We start from the raw sequence: 17,531 nt of genomic DNA, 5'->3' as shown, positions 1-17,531 counted from the left end.
ATATAACTACTATAATACTGCCTCCTATGTACAAGAATATAACTACTATAATACTGCTCCTATGTACAAGATATAACTACTATAATACTGCCTCCTATGTACAAGAATATAACTACTATAATACTGCTCCTATGTACAAGAATATAACTACTATAATACTGCTCCTATGTACAAGAATATAACTACTATAATACTGCCTCCTATGTACAAGATATAACTACTATAATACTGCTCCTATGTACAAGAATATAACTACTATAATACTGCTCCTATGTACAAGAATATACTACTATAATACTGCTCCTATGTACAAGAATATAACTACTATAATACTGCTCCTATGTACAAGAATATAACTACTATAATACTGCTCCTATGTACAAGATATAACTACTATAATACTGCCTCCTATGTACAAGAATATAACTACTATAATACTGCTCCTAGTGCAAAAATACTACTATAATACTGCTCCTATGTACAAGAATATAACTACTATAATACTGCCCTATGTACAAGAATATAACTACTATAATACTGCTCCTGTGCAAGAATATAACTACTATAATACTGCTCCTATGTACAAGTATAACTACTATAATACTGCTCCTATGTACAAGAATATAACTACTATAATACTGCTCCTATGTACAAGAATATACTCTATAATACTGCTCCTATGTACAAGAATATAACTACTATAATACTGCTCCTATGTACAAGAATATAACTACTATAATACTGCTCCTATGTACAAGAATATAACTACTATATACTGCTCCTATGTACAAGAATATAACTACTATAATACTGCTCCTATGTACAAGAATATAACTACTATAATACTGCTCCTATGTACAAGAATATAACTACTATAATACTGCCTCCTATGTACAAGAATATAACTACTATAATACTGCTCCTATGTACAAGAATATAAACTACTATAATACTGCTCCTATGTACAAGAATATAACTACTATAATACTGCTCCTATGTACAAGAATATAACTACTATAATACTGCCTCCTATGTACAAGAATATAACTACTATAATACTGCTCCTATGTACAAGAATATAACTACTATAATACTGCTCCTATGTACAAGAATATAACTACTATAATACTGCTCCTATGTACAAGAATATAACTACTATAATACTGCCTCCTATGTACAAGAATATAACTACTATAATACTGCTCCTATGTACAAGAATATAACTACTATAATACTGCTCCTATGTACAAGAATATAACTACTATAATACTGCCTCCTATGTACAAGAATATAACTACTATAATACTGCTCCTATGTACAAGAATATAACTACTATAATACTGCTCCTATGTACAAGAATATAACTACTATAATACGCCCTATGTACAAGACTATAACTACTACTACACTGCTCCTATGTACAAGAGTATAACTAACTATAAGACTGTCTCCTAATGTACAAGAAATATACTACTATAATACTGCCTCCTATGTACAAGAATATAACTTGCTATAAATACTGCTCCTATGTACAAGAATATAACTACTATAATACTGCTCCTATGGACAAGATATAATTACTATAATACCTGCTCCTAGTACAAGAATAGAACTACTGATATACTGCTCCTATGTACAAGAAAAAAAAATATAACTACTATAATCTGCTCCCATGTACAAGAATATAACTCTATACTCTCTCCTATGTCCAAGGGATATACAAGCCACTACTATAATACTGCTCCTATGTACAAGGAATATAACTACTATAATACTGCCTCCTATGTACAAGAATATAACTACTATAATACTGCTCCTTATGTACAAGAATATAACTACTATAATACTGCTCCTATGTACAAGAATATAACTACTATAATACTGCCTCCTATGATACAAGAATATAACTACTATAATACTGCCTCCTAGTACAAGAATATAACTACTATAATACTGCTCCTATGTACAAGAATATAACTACTATAATACTGCCTCCTATGTACAAGAATATAACTACTATTAATACTGCTCCTAGGTACAAGAATATAACTACTATAATATGCTCTATGTACAAGAATATAACTACTATAATACTGCTCCTATGTACAAGAATATAACTACTATATACTGCTCCTATGTACAAGAATATAACTACTATAATACTGCTCCTATGTACAAGAATATACTACTATAATACTGCTCCTATGTACAAGAATATAACTACTATAATACTGCTCCTATGTACAAGAATATAACTACTATAATACTGCTCCTATGTACAAGAATATAACTACTATAATACTGCTCCTATGTACAAGAATATAACTACTATAATACTGCTCCTATGTACAAGAATATAACTACTATAATACTGCTCCTATGTACAGGAATAGAACTACTATAATACTGCTCCTATGTACAAGACTATAACTACTATAATACTGCCTCCTATGTACAAGAATATAACTACTATAATACTGCTCCTATGTACAAGAATATAACTACTATAATACTGCTCCTATGTACAAGAATATAACTACTATAATACTGCCTCCTATGTACAAGAATATAACTACTATAATACTGCTCCTATGTACAAGAATATAACTACTATAACACTGCTCCTATGTACAAGAATATAATTACAGTATATATCAGTATTTCTATGTGACATTTTATGTTCAGTTCATATTTATTTTCTGAAAAAGGTGGGTGACTACTACCAGGACTAGGGAGGAGAGAGATGCTTGGAGGGGACATTTTTAGCTACAGGGCTATGTAGAAAATCAATAACTGCCCCAGGTGACAGCTATACCCCGGACTACGTGTTTTATAGCCATAGGACCTCATAAGAGACGTGTACCTATATGACCTCTGCCAGGAGATCAATACAGATGGAAATGTCAGACTTCTTTCTGGCCGCGACCTGCAAGCGTTATATGGCTGGAACATGAAATGAGTTACAGTGAGGCTGAAACGTTTTCATATCCGTCGTCCCCACCTTTTGCTGAATCAGGATTTTCTTCTCGCCAGCATTTAATAACAGATTAAACTCCAATGAAAACATGGGATGTGAAGTCAGCAAAGTAATTCACTCCGCCACCACTTAATGAGGGCAAAGACCTAAATTTATAGCATTCATTGAGGAAAGCGCAAGTCTGGTCTGTCACCACATGATGAGGAAGAGATCCAAGACCATCCAGAGCCCCTTCTATAATGAAGAACCATCACTACTGATTCCAAAGTGACCGCAAAAAGGGCTTAGATCATAGCGGGGAAAAGATGGAAGCAAACGTCTGAAGGCCAAAATAACAGAATGACAAAATAGAGCCCAGGTTATACCAGTATGGTGCAAATCACAATATACAAGAAGATGTATAACTTATACGAGCTGTACATACAGTGGATATAAAAAGTCTACACACCCCTGTTAAAATGTCAGGTTTCTGTGCTGTAAAAAAAATGAGACAAAGATAAATCATTTCAGAGCTTTTTCCACCTTTAATGTGACCTATAAACTCAATTGAAAAACAAACTGAAATCTTTTAGGTGGAGGGAAGAAAACAAAAATAACCAAAATAATGTGGTTGCATAAGTGTGCACACCCTCTTATAACTGGGGATGTAGGTGTGTTCAGAGTTCAGCAATCACATTCACAATCCTGTTAGATAGGGGTCAGCACACACCGGCCATCATGTAAAGTGCCTCTGATTAACCCCAAATAAAGTGCAGCTGCTCTAGTTGGTCTTCCCTGAAATTTTCTCAGTCGCTTCCCACAGCAGAAGCCATGGTCCACAGAGAGCTTCCAAAGCATCAGAGGGATCTCATCGTTAGAAGGTATCAGTCAGGAGAAGGGGACAAAAGAATTTCCAAGGCATTAGATAAACCATGGAACACAGTGGAGACCGTCATCATCAAGTGGAGAAAATATGGCCCAACAGTGACATTACCAAGAACTGGACGTCCCTCCAAAATTGATGAACAGACGAGAAGAAAACTGGTCTGGGAGGCGACCAAGAGGCCTACAGCAACATTACAGGAGCTGCAGGAATATCTGGCAAGTACTGGCCGTGTGGTACATGTGACAACAATCTCCTGCATTCTTCATATGTCTGGGCTATGGGGTAGAGCGGCAAGACGAAAGCCTTTTCTTACCAAGAAAAACATCCAAGCCATGCTTCATTCTGCAAAAACACATCTGAAGTCTCCCAAAAGTAGGTGGGAAAAGGTGTTCTGGTCTGATGAAACCAAGGTGGAACTTTTTGGCCATAATTCCAAAAGTTATTTTTGGCACAAAAACAACACTGCACATCACCAGAACAACCCCATCCCCACAGTGGAGCATGGTGGTGGCAGCATCATGCCAAGGGGATGTTCTTCTTCAGCTGGAACTGGGGCCTCAGTTAACCCCTTCAACCCCGGGCCTGTTTTCACCTTCCTGCCCAGGCCATTTTTTGCAAATCTGACATGTGTCGCTTTATGTGGTGATAACTTTAAAACGCTTTTACTTATACAGGCCATTCTGAGATTGTTTTCTCGTCACATATCGTACTTCATGAGTAAAGATAATCATTTTTATTCATAAAAAATACCAAATTTACCAAAACTTTTGAAAAATTGCAAATTTCCAAATTTCAATTTCTCTACTTTTATAATAGATAGTAATACCTTCAAAAATAGTAATTACTTTTCATTCCCCATATGTCTACTTCATGTTTGGATCATTTTGAAAATGACATTTTATTTTTTGGGGACGTTACAAGGCTTTAAAAGTTTGGAAGCAAATCTTGAAATTTTTTGGAACATTTCCAAAACCTACTTTTGAAGGACCAGTTCAGGTCTGAAGTCACTTTGTGAGGCTTACATGATAGAAACCACCCAAAAATGACCCCATTTTAGAAACTACACACCTCAAGATATACAAAACTGATTTTACAAACTTTGTTAACCCTTTAGGTGTTCCACAAGAGTTAATGGAAAATGGAGATGAAATTTCAGAATTTCACTTTTTTGGCAGATTTTACATTTTAATCCATTTTTTCCAGTAGCAAAGCAAGGGTTAACAGCCAAATAAAACTCAATATTTATTACCCTGATTCTGCGGTTTACAAAAACACCCCACATGTGATCGTAAACTGCTGTACGGGCACACAGCAGGGCACAGAAGGAAAGGAATGCCATATGGTTTTTGGAAGGCAAATTTAGCTGAACTGGTTTTTAGATGCCACGTCCGATTTGAAGCCCCATGATGCACCCCTACAGTAGAAACTCAAAAAGGTGACCACAGTTTGGAAACTACGGGATAAGGTGCCAGTTTTATTGGTACTATTTTGGGGTACATATGATTTTGAATTGCTCTATATTACGTTTTTTGTGAGGGAAGGTAAACAAAAAATGGATGTTTTGGAACCGTTTATATTTTTTATTTTTACAGTGTTTACCTGAGGGATTAGGTCATATGAATTTTTTATAGAGCAGGTCGTTACGCACGTGGCAATAACTAATATGTCTACTTTTTCTTACTTAAGTTTTACACAATAATAGCATTTTTGAAACCTAAATAATGATATTTCAGTGTCTCCATAGTCTGAGAGCCATAGCTTTTTTATTTTTTGACCGATTCACTTAGGTAGTGTCAAATTTTTTGCGGGATGAGGTGACGGTCTGATTGGTACTATTTTGGGGAGCATACGCCTTTGCTGTTGCAATTTTAGTGATATAATGTGACAAAAATGTGTTGTTTTTTTTTTACAGTGTTCACCTGAGTGGTTGTCATGTGATATTTTTTATATAGCTGGTTGTTACAGACGTGGCGATACCTAATATGTATACTTTTTTTATTTTTTTTCACTTTAGCACAATAGCAGTTTTGAAGCAAAAAAAAAGATGTTTTAGTGTCTCCATGTTCTGAGAGCTATAGTTTTATTTTATTGGGCGATTGTCTTAGGTAGGGGCTCATTTTTGTGGGATGAGGTGACTGTTTTATTGATACCATTTTGTGGGACATACGCCTTTTTAATTGCTTGGTGTTGCACTTTTTGTGATGTAAAGTGACAAAAATTGCTTTTTTTTTACACCTTTTTATTATTCTTTTTTTATGGTGTTTATCGGACACGGTGGATCATGTGATATATTTATAGAGCCGGTCATTACGGACGCGGCGATACCTAATATGTGTGGGTTTGTTTTTTTTCTGTTTTTTATTATAAAATAAGAGGAAAGGGGCATTTTTTTTTCTTTTTTACGTTTTTTAATTTTATTACTTTATTAATTTTATTAAAAACACTATCTTTTTACTTTTTTTTCTTTACTTTATGACATTCACTTTTGGGGGTCTGATCTCCTCTGCAATGCATTACAATACATCTGTATTGTAATGCATTGCCTGTTCGTGTACTACACTGAGTCATACACTAAGAGGTTGCCTAGGAGACGGGCCTGAGGCTGGATCTCCTCGGCTCCCGTAGAAGGCAGTTCCCGATGCCGTGCAAGGCATTCGGCAGCCTCTGCACGGCATTGGGCTGCCTTGTGTCGCATCGGGTCCCCGCCACAGCAGCGCGGGGACTCGATGCGATCACTCGGACCGCGGCATAGAAGGGGTTAATCCGCCGACATTGGATTTTACAGTGATGTCAGCGGAAACAGCAGGGGCCCACCTACCATAGACTGCCGGGCCCCTGCAGTGATCACGCGCGCAGTGATCACGCGCGCAGTGATCACGCGCGCACCGCTCCGGTGCCCGCGCTATCACTATTACGCACTATTGCGTCAAATTGCGGGAACGCAGTGGTTCCCATGACGTAGTAGTACGTCATAGGTCGGGAAAGGGTTAAGCTAGAGGGAATTTTGAACAGTTCCAAATACCAGTCAATATTGGCACAAAACCTTTAGGCTTCTGCTAGAAAGCTGAACATGAAGAGGAACTTCATCTTACAGCATGACACCAGAAGAAGATGAAAGTTTTGGAATGGCCCAGCCAGAGCCCAGACCTGAATCCGATAGACAATCTGTGGGGGCATCTGAAGAGGGCTGTGCCCAGGAGATGCCCTCACAATCTGACAGATTTGGAGTGTTTTTGCAAAAAACAGTGGGCAAATCTTGCCAAGTCAAAATGTGCCATGCTGATAGACTCATACCCAAAAAGACTGAGTGCTGTAATAAAATCAAAAGGTGCTTCAACAAAGTATGAGTTTAAGGGTGTGCACACTTATGCAACCATATTATTTTATTTTTAGTTTTTCTTCCCTCCACCTAAAAGATTTCAGTTTGTTTTTCAATTGAGTTGTACAGTTTATAGGTCACATTAAAGGTGGAAAAAGTTCTGAAATGATTTATCTTTGTCTCATCTTTTTTACAGCACAGAAACCTGATATTTTAACAGGGGTGTGTAGACTTTTTATATCCACGGTATATAATTATATACAGGAGATACCCAGGTTATACCAGCATGCTCCATATCACTATATACAAGAAGATGTATAACTTATACCAGCTGTACATATAAAATTATATACAGGAGATGCCCAGGTTATACCAGCATGCTCCATGTCACTGTATACAAGATGATGTATAACTTATACCAGCTGTACATATATAATTATATACAGGAGATACCCAGGTTATACCAGCATGCTCCATATCACTATATACAAGAAGATGTATAACTTATACCAGCTGTACATATATCATTATATACAGGAGATGCCCAGGTTATACCAGCATGCTCCATATCACTATATACAAGATGTATAACTTATACCAGCTGTACATATAATTATATACAGGAGATGCCCAGGTTATACCAGCATGCTCCATATCACTATATACAAGAAGATGTATAACTTATACCAGCTGTACATAGATAATTATATACAGGAGATACCCAGGTTATACCAGCATGCTCCATATCACTATATACAAGAAGATGTATAACTTATACCAGCTGTACATATATAATTATATACAGGAGATACCCAGGTTGTACCAGCATGCTCCATATTACTATATACAAGAAGATGTATAACTTATACCAGCTGTACATATATAATTATATACAGGAGATGCCCAGGTTATACCAGCATGGTCCATATCACTATATACAAGAAGATGTATAACTTATACCAGCTGTACATATATCATTATATACAGGAGATACCCAGGTTATACCAGCATGCTCCATATCACTATATACAAGAAGATGTATAACTTATAACAGCTGTATGCATATAATTATATACAGGAGATACCCAGGTTATTCCAGCATGCTCCATATCACTATATACAAGAAGATGTATAACTTATACCAGCTGTACATATATAATTATATACAGGAGATACCCAGGTTATTCCAGCATGCTCCATATCACTACATACAAGAAGATGTATAACTTATACCAGCTGTACATATATAATTATATACAGGAGATACCCAGGTTATACCAGCATGCTCCATATCACTATATACAAGAAGATGTATAACTTATACCAGCTGTGCATATATAATTATATACAGGAGATACCCAGGTTATACCAGCATGCTCCATATCACTATATACAAGAAGACGTATAACTTATACCAGCTGTACATATATAATTATATACAGGAGATACCCAGGTTATACCAGCATGCTCCATATCACTATATACAAGAAGATGTATAACTTATACCAGCTGTACATATATAATTATATACAGAAGATACCCAGGTTATACCAGCATGGTCCATATCACTGTATACAAGAAGATGTATAACTTATACCAGCTGTACATATATAATTATATACAGGAGATACCCAGGTTATACCAGCTGTACATATATAATTATATACAGGAGATGCCCAGGTTATACCAGCTGTACATATATAATTATATACAGGAGATGCCCAGGTTATACCAGCATGCTCCATATCACTATATACAAGAAGACGTATAACTTATACCAGCTGTGCATATATAATTATATACAGGAGATACCCAGGTTATACCAGCTGTGCATATATAACTATATACAGGAGATGCCCAGGTTATACCAGCATGCTCCATATCACTATATACAAGAAGATGTATAACTTATACCAGCTATACATATATAATTATATACAGGAGATACCCAGGGTTTACCAGCATGCTCCATATCACTATATACAGGAAGATGTATAACTTATACCAGCTGTACATATATAATTATATACAGGAGATACCCAGGTTATACCAGCATGCTCCATATCACTATATACAGGAAGATGTATAACTTATACCAGCTGTACATATATAATTATATACAGGAGATACCCAGGTTATACCAGCATGCTCCATATCACTATATACAAGAAGATGTATAACTTATACCAGCTGTACATATATAATTATATACAGGAGATACCCAGGTTATACCAGCATGCTCCATATCACTATATACAAGAAGACGTATAACTTATACCAGCTGTACATATATAATTATATACAGGAGATGCCCAGGTTATACCAGCATGCTCCATATCACTATATACAAGAAGATGTATAACTTATACCAGCTGTACATATATAATTATATACAGGAGATACCCAGGTTATACCAGCATGCTCCATATGTGTTATTCTCTGAGAGATTATACATATCAGGCTTTGCATCTTGTGTGGGATGATCTTGGATCTTCTCCTATTATACCAGACGTGATTTTGAAGTTTAGCTTCCTTAATAAGGAAACTGCCTTCATCTTGGAGCTTCTGTCTTGTGAGGACCAAACTGTTCCTTTTCTCAGAATGTTCCCACTCACAAGCTGTGGTACTGGTCGGTCTCTCTTCTGGAAGGACAAGGATCTATAAATATCCTTAGCAACCAGAAAGGACAGTATATTGTTCCTTAGATTCTCCTGTAAGTGCCATAAATATGGTCACATCCTATCCAGGAACCAAGTAGCGCATAATGAAAAAAGGTACAGGTCTACAACGGGGAGCTATATAGGTGGACAGAAAACTATATAATTCTTGATATAGTATAATCCCAGTATAAGGATCCTGACAATCCTGCCATGTCTCTACGTGAAAGGGGTTGTCTCATGATATACCCTTTGAGAAAGGACATTGAGCTTGAAATAAATTTAGCAGAACAACTGGAGCAATTAATGGGGAGATCTCTGGATGCATGTGATGTACCGGGTCGGTCCTAGCTTTGTTACATAGAGATTGAGAGGGGTAGGCATAACATTTAGTGTGTGAATTAATGTTAAGGTTTGGTGTGGAGCTCACATAACCGTTTTGTTAGGATGACCTTCATTTGTAGTTATGCCTCTGTTTTCAGCTTCTTTCTCGTTCTCATACCCTATTATGTCCGAAGTCTAGAATTTTGGAGGGCAGGTCTATAAGTACAAATATGGAGGCACCTTGGGGCAGGAGTTACCAGAGAGGTTGGGTACAGAAATGATGAACCAAACTAGGCAGCAAACTCTGCCTTCACCAGCTGTGCGCCGCTGTTCCCCTGCTTATCGCCGAGGTCCCGGGCGCCGTGTTCAGTGGTGATCTGCTGCCAGTGCTTCCCATTCACCACTGCAGTCTTGGGCTCTGTCTGTGTGAGTGCTGTTGTTCTGGGATCCGCTCCAGTTTGCTCTCAGCCTTGGCCACAGCATGCTTACTGCTTGTTTCCTGCAGCACTTCCTTAAGGGCCGGCGAGCGTCACTTCCTGGGCTGTATGGGTTAGGTCATGTGACCTTGCTTAGCCCTCCTGCGCATATATAAGTGTCTCAGCCCCCTTCCTAGATGCCTTAGTGTCAAGGTCCTTGTGTCCTGCTAAGGTTCCTGGTTTCCACCAGTGTTCCTGCCTCATATCTGTATTCCTGGACTCTGCTACCGGTTATATCCCTGTCTGCTTGCCTTGACTCTCCTGTTGCTGACCCGGATTGCCTGACCTGTACCTGTGCTGCCTGCCCTGACCTTTTGCCTGTCTGACTATGCCTCTGCCTCATCTTTCGGTTCCTCGCCTCTGGTACCTTTCTCATCTACCTCCTGGTCCGCCTGGACCAGCTTCCTCGCGTGCTTATCCCCCTCAAGATGTAGAGACCTGGTATTCCACTTTGGAAAGTCTATCCCCACTATGAGGGGTACTGTGAAAATCCAGGGGTTCACTTAGACAACGCCCTTAAAGGGGGTAGGACACGTGGCACAGTGGGTTCACACCCGCTGGTTCATCACAATCATGGTGGTCTGGTTCAGTTAGAGACATGAAGGAAAGGAAAGCATCTACAATCAGAGAAGACCTGTGCTGTGGTACAATACCGATCCTGCAATGCGACTGTTTTACGGCTGCATGAAACAGGCCTGAGATGCACTGTTCTTGATCAATCAGTCATGGCGAGGAGAAACTAGGAATACTGTCCCAGTGGAACATTTTAGGAAAGGCTGCCTACTTCTGATAAGTCTCCAGTCTATTTTGGTATAAACTGTAGCCTTCAAACAGACCAACAATACAAGCACATATTTACCAGTATTCAAAAAGACAAATAAATCTGGATATTTAGGCCCCACCCCATTGACCATCCAGAGCCTAAACAGTCAGGAATGCACAAAAAACACTCACTTTGGGTTGGGCTTGTGACCCGATTCCTGGGATTGTCCTTGTAATCAGTAATGGTGGCAAGTGTAAATCTATCTATCTTATCTATCTACAGTATTTATCTGTCACGCCTTGCCCTGTAAATGTGCGGAGATCTGTCAGACTGGCTGCACATGTCTGACTTCTTGGTTTGTTTTGATTTGTGTTTGAGCTGGATCCACCTTCCCTCGGGTGTACTGGTTTCATTGTTAGTGAGGCTATTTATCCCTCCTTCCCCCAGTGGCCTGTGCGGGTTATAGTTCTTTCTTGGGAGCTCTTGATTTATGGTGGATCGTCTGCTCCAGCTCTGCTCAAGATAAGTCCTTTCCTTCATTTCCCTTTGTGTGTTTATCTAGGCCTCTAGGGAGACGCTTGCTTCCTCCAGGTTTGAAGAAGCAGGTTGCCTCTTACATTTTCCCTGCTGCTTAGGGTTTGCCCAAGGTGTTTAGATTTAGGAACGAGGGCATGTGCATATCTACCCTTAGGGTATGCACATGGGCACAGCAGTTTTGGGAAAGCTTTTAGGGATCGCTAGGAGGTGACCCTTATCTCCCTAGCTTTTGGGCTTAGTCGTTTGTTCTGTTGGTTTTCCTGTGTTTGGTTATTTCCCCGCTTACCTACCTATCGTGAAACTATCTCATATCTGTCTATAGCTATCTATCTTCTAACTCTCTCATATCTATCTATCTGATACTGATGTCCTCAGTACACAGTGATGTTCCAGGGAAATTATAAATTATGAATAGAATTGCTGTAGCGCCATTCCCTGATGCTGGTTTTGGCCGCGGTTCAGGACGGTGAATATATATTTCCTAGTTAGTTATGAAAAGGAAATATTTCATTACTAATTAATGCAGTCCTAATAATCAGCACCAGTGGAATGGTCGGTTTCCTTCTCTGCTGCATACTCCTGAATGATCATTAGGCAGGAGGCACTACTAAAATGTGCTACTATAATCACAGTCCTACCCCCCTCTGTGACTACACCGTTTGAGCCCAACCATCTAGTACTTATTAAAATCGCCTCTAATATGACCTGTGGCAGCACTATATGGACCGTACTATGTAGCACCTTTGTGAAATTACTTCTAGTATGTCCTGTGGCACTACTATATAGCAGTTCTTTCCGTATAACCCCTGTGAGGACACTACTATAGCGTCCCATTGTAAATTCCCTCCTGATGGCACCACTGTCAGGGCACTGCTATAAATCCTCTCCTATTACACTCTATTGTATCATCATTTGGGCACTGCTATATAGTACCATGAGATCTGTCTGTTGGGACACCAAAGTGAATTTATTAGGAGGGGACTACTGCCATTGGTGGCATAGGGACAAGGTGATATATACTGGGCTCAGCTGTTGGTATTGTACTGTAGGGTCAGAATTACAGTATGTGGCATTATCGCTGTGTTGTTATATGGCACTATTATGCAGACATTCCTATATCACTATAAGGACACCACACTATGAAGCATTTCTGGGCCCTAACATATAGCACAACTGTGAGGTCTCTCCTATATCGCAGTGTACCATAGGTACTACCATTGGGCTTTATAATATGTAGCCTGTGGTGCTATGTTTGTGCACTGTATGGTAAGGCTGTAGTATGTGGGCACTGCTGTAGTGATCTCCTGTGGCCAGGTTCACATCAATACAAAAAATTTCCAGTGTTCTGCTCCATTAGAGAAGCAGGGCAATGGAAGTAACAGAAGTGCCCAATCCAGCACCTAACTGACCAGAGCTTAAAAGGCTTCATTCACTTCAATAGAGTCTGTTCGGAATCCTGCTTTTTGCTGGACAAAGAAGTCCTGTATGCAGGAACCTCCAATGCATACAGTATGGGAACTCACACTATGCCGCATTCCTGTCTTTATGATGAATCCACTTTTCTGAGTGGGTGTGGGAAGGGGGCTCATTTTTCAGCTTTTTATGCCTGTGCCCCTTATGCCTCATCCCATCCCTGTTGGTGGACCTTGTTCTTCCCTGATCCTCTGTGATTCTTCAAATGGTTATCTCGTAGCCAGTCCTGGGGGATTCATTAACTTGGCAGTGTCCCTGGTGGTCAAGAGGTGAAATACTACAATTCCCTGTGGTGGTGGGGGTCATTATTTGTGGTGTTGGGGTTTTTACTATTAATATTATTCCTTGTGGAGTCCTGGATCATAATTATAATAATCACCCTGGTGGTCCAGTGGTTAACAGCGTGGAGGAGGTAATAAATAACATTCGTGGTCGGCTACAGCCTGAAGTGGAGACCTGATTTTATTGACTTAGAGATTAGATCTATTATATGACGGGGTGACTCCAGTATGGCTAACAGAAGGGGGTCCGGAGTGGGGGCCTTACTATATAGAAACATAGAATGTGTCGGCAGATGAGAACCATTTGGCCCATCTAGTCTGCCCAATATACTGAATACTATGGATAGCCCCTGGCCCTATCTTATATGAAGGATGGCCTTATGCCTATCCCATGCATGCTTAATCTCCTTCACTGTATTTGCAGCTACCACTTCTGCAGGAAGGCTATTCCATGCATCCACTACTCTCTCAGTAAAGTAATACTTCCTGATATTACTTTTAAACCTTTGCCCCTCTAATTTAAAACTATGTCCTCTTGTAGCAGTTTTTCTTCTTTTAAATCTTCTCTCCTCTTTTACCGAGTTGATTCCCTTTATGTATTTAGCAGTTTCTCTCATATCCCCTCTGCCTCGTCTTTGGGGATATGGGGTTCTTATTAGGAAATGTTAAAGACTTCTGTGCTGAAAGCGATGTCCCTGCTGGTCCAGGGGGTGAATATCCCTGTAGTCTTTATATGCCAATCTCTAATTCTTGGTCTGCAGCTTGTACCAGAGGAAGACAAGTCTATAACAGATAGATATATCTCCTATCTATCTAATTATCTATCTCATATCTATCTCCTATCTACCTATCTATCTATCTATCTATCTATCTATCTATCTCATATCTATCTATCTATCTCATATCTATCTATCTATCTATCTATCTATCTATCTATCTATCTCATATCTATCTATCTATCTATCTATCTCATATCTATCTATCTATCTATCTCATATCTATCTATCTATCTATCTATCTATCTATCTATCTCATATCTATCTATCTATCTATCTATCTATCTCATATCTATCTATCTATCTATCTATCTATCTATCTCATATCTATCTATCTATCTATCTATCTATCTATCTATCTATCTATCTCATATCTATCTATCTATCTATCTATCTATCTATCTATCTATCTATCTATCTCTATCTATCTATCTCATATCTATCTATCTCATATCTATCATATCTATCTATCTATCTATCTATCTATCTATCTCATATCTATCTATCTATCTCATATCTATCTATCTATCTCATATCTATCTATCTCTCTCATATCTATCTATCTATCTATCTCATATCTATCTATCTCCTATCTATCTATCTAATTATCTATCTCATATCTATCTATCTATCTATCTATCTCATATCTATCCCATATCTATCTATCTATCTATCTCATATCTATCTATCTCATATCTATCTATCTATCTCTCTCATATCTATCCCATATCTATCTATCTATCTATCTATCTCATATCTATCTATCTCATATCTATCTATCTATCTCTCTCATATCTATCTATCTATCTATCTCATATCTATCTATCTCCTATCTATCTATCTAATTATCTATCTCATATCTATCTATCTATCTATCTCATATCTATCTATCTCTCTCATATCTATCTATCTATCTATCTCATATCTATCTATCTCCTATCTATCTATCTAATTATCTATCTCATATCTATCTATCTATCTATCTCATATCTATCCCATATCTATCTATCTATCTATCTATCTCATATCTATCTATCTCATATCTATCTATCTATCTATCTCATATCTATCTATCTATCTATCTCATATCTATCTATCTCATATCTATCTCTCTCATATCTATCTATCTATCTATCTATCTCATATCTATCTATCTCCTATCTATCTATCTAATTATCTATCTCATATCTATCTATCTATCTATCTCATATCTATCCCATATCTATCTATCTATCTATCTATCTCATATCTATCTATCTATCTCATATCTATCTATCTCATATCTATCTATCTATCTCTCTCATATCTATCTATCTATCTCATATCTATCTATCTATCTATCTCATATCTATCTATCTCCTATCTATCTATCTCCTATCTATCTATCTATCTATCTATCTCATATCTATCTATCTATCCCATATCTATCTATCTATCTATCTATCTATCTCATATCTATCTATCTCATATCTATCTATCTCCTATCTATCTATCTATCTATCTCATATCTATCTATCTATCTCATATCTATCTATCTATCTATCTCATATCTATCTATCTATCTCATATCTATCTATCTCCTATCTATCTATCTCATATCTATCTCATATCTATCTATCTATCTATCTCATATCTATCTATCTATCTCATATCTATCTATCTCATATCTATCTATCTATCTATCTATCTATCTCATATCTATCTCACATCTATCTATCTATCTCCTATCTATCTATCTATCTATCTCATATCTATCTATCTCCTATCTATCTATCTAATTATCTATCTCATATCTATCTATCTATCTATCTCATATCTATCCCATATCTATCTATCTATCTATCTATCTCATATCTATCTATCTATCTCATATCTATCTATCTCATATCTATCTATCTATCTCTCTCATATCTATCTATCTATCTCATATCTATCTATCTATCTATCTCATATCTATCTATCTCCTATCTATCTATCTCCTATCTATCTATCTATCTATCTCATATCTATCTATCTATCCCATATCTATCTATCTATCTATCTATCTATCTCATATCTATCTATCTCATATCTATCTATCTATCTCATATCTATCTATCTATCTCATATCTATCTATCTATCTCATATCTATCTATCTCCTATCTATCTATCTCATATCTATCTCATATCTATCTATCTATCTCATATCTATCTATCTATCTCATATCTATCTATCTCATATCTATCTATCTATCTATCTATCTATCTCATATCTATCTATCTATCTCATATCTATCTCATATCTATCTATCTCATAACTTTGTATTCACCTTTCATTGAAATCACCTTGACCATCCTCACATTACAACCTCCCCGCTTACTACAACTTGACCTGTCCCCTATATATACATACTGCACTGTTCTGCCATGTTAGCACATATATATAGATGTAGCAGAGCTGAATATGCTTGCCGTGTTTGTCCGCTGTGTAAGCTCTCTGACTTCAGGGAATGCAGTAGGTTTGCCTGCAGCCCCGTGTAACGCTACAAATTACACATTGTGCTAAAACTATGATTTGAAGGAAATGACAAACTCAGCTCTGCTACATCTGACAAACAGCTTTGCTAATTGTATATAAAATATGGAAGCACAGAGGTCACTTACTTGTGGGGCTGAACAAACTGGAGGAGCAGATACAAGTTTCTATGGTGCAGACTTGAGAGGATGTTGCAGTTGGGGCAATGCGGAGGTGAACTGCAGCTGAGCCAGGATCTAGAGTTACAGGAGACACAGTGCCACCGCCTCTTACTGCTCAGCTCCCGGCTGGAAAATCCTCCAGGCTCAGACCATCATTAATCAATGCATCTGCACTTGCCTTTTTCCACCTTCGTCAGCCCCTGGAAAGCAAGACTGGGAGGGAACAGGAGGGACACCAGAGAGAATAATGGGTGAAGGGGAGACACTGGGAGGGGGCAGAAATTAGCATTTTGGTGAATCAATAGCTTCCTTGCTGATTCATTAGACTTAAAAAACTGCAGAGTTTGTTACAGCAGAAATGATGGATGACGTCGGTTTACAGTCCTGGGCAGTGCGGCTAAAGAAG

At 37.8% G+C, this 17,531-nt stretch overlaps 1 protein-coding gene across 1 annotated transcript in view; it reads right to left on the bottom strand.

Annotated features, from left to right (window-relative positions):
- Positions 1-17,312, bottom strand: part of BCAN (brevican) — a 43,545-nt gene extending 26,233 nt beyond the window's left edge. Inside the window, exon 1 of the mRNA XM_044271985.1 lies at positions 17,093-17,312. The gene's annotated coding sequence lies outside the window, so the exon portion shown is untranslated. The remainder of the gene's footprint in view (positions 1-17,092) is intronic.
- Between the last annotated feature and the right edge of the window lie 219 nt (positions 17,313-17,531).

The sequence above is a fragment of the Bufo gargarizans genome, chromosome 11, assembly GCF_014858855.1.
Source record: "Bufo gargarizans isolate SCDJY-AF-19 chromosome 11, ASM1485885v1, whole genome shotgun sequence".
Lineage (NCBI taxonomy): Eukaryota > Metazoa > Chordata > Amphibia > Anura > Bufonidae > Bufo > Bufo gargarizans.
This window is presented reverse-complemented; position numbering and strand designations above follow the sequence as displayed.